Here is a 4218-nt window from a genome sequence, read left to right as displayed (position 1 = left end):
ACCATTTATACTTCTAATAAACACAACAAAACAAACAAACAAAAAGACAAGACACACAGAGGATGGATTGCCTGAGAAAGGACAATCCAACTTCCAGTGGGGGTTAGAGTCCACACTGTAACCGGGCAACTTGGTCACAATACGGAGGCCCGCACAGCAGCAAAGTTCTCAAACATCGCCTGACAGTACAAGCTGTGGACCATTCTTTCTCCACTGTCCTCGGTCCGGAGGGCTTCACCCGTTGGGATGGGGAGATCGGCTTGATGATCCATAGCTTAAGCAGGTCTTCTCCCTCCTTGAGGGTGCGTACCACATGTAATGAGTTATCTCTGCAAAGCAAGAGACGAACTGGAAATCCCCAGGGATATCAAATATTCTCTTTCCTGAGGGCCGAGGTGACAGGGAGGAGGGTTCTACATGCCTGTAGTGTTGCCGCTGAAAGATCAGTATATACGGTGATCTTGTGATAAGGAGCAGGAAGTCTGTTGTTGCGGCGGGCAAGTTCCATGAATTTCTCCTTGACATGTAAAAAGTGTATACGTGCTAATACATCCCGTGGAACGGAATCTTCCAGATGCCTGGGTCTAGGGACTCTATGTGCTCTATCGACAATAAGCTCTTGGATGGGACAATTTGGCAGGGTTGTTTGGAGCAAAGAGCAAACAAAGTCTGGAATGTCTGCCGGGGTAACGTTCTCAGGAATACCCCTCAGTTTCACATTGTTGCCTCTGCTCCAATCTTCTAAATCTGCCACCTTAAGTTTAAGTGCAGACACTTCCTCCTCTAAATCATCTCTCAAATCAATAAGGGTATTGTGAGATACTGCAAACTCGCCAAATTTTGATTCTAGATGGTCCACTCTGTCACCTAGGGCGTCTAGAGAATCCTGCATAGGGCGCACCATTTTGTGAATATCTTGCAGGAAGGAAGTGCGTAGCAGTAATAGCATGTCCTTCATTGTGGAGTCTTTCAGTGACTTATTCGATACAGGGATTGTGGCTAAAGGGTCAGTAGCTATAACACCATCTAGAGATAAATAAAACTTACCTAATAAAATTAAATAATGTCAACAAAAATGAACATATGTGGTATCGCCACGTGTGGAAATGTCCAAGCTATTAAAATATAATATTAACCCCTTAAGGACACATGACGTACTGGAACGTCATGTGTCCACTCCCGATCTATAACGCGGGGCCACGGCGTGGCCCCGCGTCATAGCGGTTCGGGCCCGGCCTCTAACAACGGCCGGGACCCGTGGCTAATAGCGCGCGGCATTGATCGCTGTGCCGCGCGCTATTAACCCTTTAGACGCGGTGTTCAAAGTTGAACGCCGCGTCTAAAGTGAAACCGAAAGCATGCCGGCTAGCTCAGTGGGCTGTTCGGGATAGCCGCGGTGAAATCGCGGCATCCCGAACAGCTGACAGGACAGCGGGAGGGCCCCTACCTGCCTCCTCGCTGTCCGATCGCCGAATGACTGCTCAGTGCCTGAGATCCAGGCATGAGCAGTCATGCGGCAGAATCATCGATCACTGGTTTCTTATGAGAAACTAGTGATCAATGTAAAAGATCAGTGTGTGCAGTGTTATAGGTCCCTATGAAACCTATAACACTGCAAAAAAAAAGTGCAAAAAAAAAGTGAATAAACATCATTTAACCCCTTCCCTATTAAAAGTTTGAATCACCCCCCTTTTCCCATAAAAGAAAAAACACAGTGTAAATAAAAAAAAAAATAAACATAAATGGTATCGCCGCGTGCGGAAATGTCCGAATTATAAAAATATATCGTTAATTAAACCGCACGGTCAATGGCGTGCGCGCAAAAAAATTCCAAAGTCCAAAATAGTGCATTTTTGGTCACTTTTTATATCATGAAAAAATGAATAAAAAGCGATCAATAAGTCCTATCAATGCAAAAATGGTACCGTTAAAAACTTCAGATCACGGCGCAAAAAATGAGCCCTCATACCGCCCCATACACGGAAAAATAAAAAAGTTATAGGGGTCAGAAGATGACAATTTTAAACGTATACATTTTTCTGCATGAAGTTATGATTTTTTCCAGAAGTGCGACAAATTCAAACCTGTATAAGTAGGGTATCATTTTAATCATATGGACCTACAGAATAAAGGTAAGGTGTCATTTTTACCGAAAAATGTACTACGTAGAAACGGAAGCCCCCAAAAGTTACAAAATGGCGTTTTTTTTTTCAATTTTGTCTCACAATGATTTTTTTTCCCGTTTCACCGTAGATTTTTGGGCACAATGACTGACGTCATTACAAAGTAGAATTGGTGGTGCAAAAAATAAGCCATCATATGGATTTTTAGGTGCAAAATTGAAAGAGTTATGATTTTTTAAAGGCAAGGAGCAAAAAACGAAAATGCAAAAACGGAAAAAAACCCGGTCCTTAAGGGGTTAAATCGCACAGTAAATAGCATAAAAGTAAAAAAAACAATCTAAAGTCCAGAATTGCAGATTCTTGATAACATCATGTATGAGAAAAAAACTGTATAAGCAGTGAATAAAAATTCCAATAAAAACTTCAGATCACGGCGTAAAAATGAGCCCTCATATGGATAATTAAACCTTAACAGAAAAAAGGAGCATTTTTTTCATTTTTGCACTTTTGTATTTTCCTCCTTTCAGTTTTCCCCCAACAGACCCATATGAGAACTTGTTTTATGCGCTACCAATTTTACTTTGTAATGACATCAGTCATTTCACCACAAAATCTACAAAAATTATTTGTGGGATAAAATTGAAGACACCATTTTGTTATTTTTTTGTGGCTTCCGTTTCAACGCAGTGTACTTTTTGGGTAAAAATTATACCTTATATCTATTCTCTAGGTTAATACGGTTACAGGGACACCCAATTTATAGGTTTTATTTTATTATACTACTGAAAAAAAATTATAAATACATGCACCAAAATGAGTATGTTAACAATTATCATCTTCTGACCCCTATAACTTTTTTATTTTTCTGTATTTAATTTATTGATCTGTAGTTTTTATCAGTAATTTTTGTTTTGATGGGACTTTTTGATCGCCTTTTATACATATTTTTAGGGTATACAAAATGACCATAAATACCCAATTTTGGACTTTAGAATTTTTTTAATGGACCGCATAGTTTAATTAACATTATAATTTTATAGTTTGGATATTTACGCATGCAGGGATACCATGTATGTTTAGGTTTATTTTTATTAACATTTTTTTTAAATGGGAAAAGGGGGGTGATTCAAACTTTTATTAGGGAAGGGGTTAAATCACATTTATTAACTTATTTTTTTTTTACTATTTTTACACCCTTTTTTTAGTTCCCATAGGGAATTATTATATGCAATATTCTCATTGTATACACTGTTCACTGCTATTCCATAGCATAGCATTGATCAGTGTAATCTGCACTCTGCTGCTTCAGCCACCTGAGCAGGCATGGAACAGTAGTGTTGCTCGCGAATATTCGCAATTCGAATATTATTCGCGAATATCGCATATTCGCGAATTCGCGAATTTCGCGAATATAGCGCTATATATTCGTAATTACGAATATTCGTTTTTATTTTTTTTATTTATTTATTTTTATTCACAGTACACATCACAGTGATCACCCCTCTCTGCTTCCAGCTTGTGTGGTGTAAAGAAGGCTGTAATACTACTGTGTGAGACTGGCGTGCGAAAATTCGCATATGCTAATTTTCGCATATGCGAATTTTCGCATATGCTAATTTTCGCATAAGCGAATTTACGCATATGCTAATATTCACATATGTTAATATTCACATATGTTAATTTTCGCATACGTGAATATTCGCATATGCGAAAATAAAACGAGAATATAACGAATATGCGAATATTCGCGAATATATGACGAATATTCGTCCATATATTCGCGAATATTCGCGAATTCGAATATGGCCTATGCCGCTCAACACTATGGAACAGCAGATCACTGATCGGACGGAGATGGTTGCAGGTAGGGACCCTCATATACAGGGAGAGAGCCTGCTGTCCTAGTGCAGCTGCAGCAGACATTTGGAGGTATCATTCATGACAGTGTAACCTGTCAAATGTGAAGTAATAGTATTATAGTTTTTAGTCTTTATTTGAAATTCAATTTATATAGTCCATTTTTCTTATCAGATACATATAATTTTTGAACACCTAGAGGATGCTAAAAGACTTTGAAGTGAGATATGGAGCTGAA

The sequence above is a fragment of the Hyla sarda genome, chromosome 6 (genome assembly GCF_029499605.1).
Source record: "Hyla sarda isolate aHylSar1 chromosome 6, aHylSar1.hap1, whole genome shotgun sequence".
In the NCBI taxonomy this organism is placed as follows: domain Eukaryota; kingdom Metazoa; phylum Chordata; class Amphibia; order Anura; family Hylidae; genus Hyla; species Hyla sarda.
Note: the sequence above shows the minus strand (reverse complement) of the source record.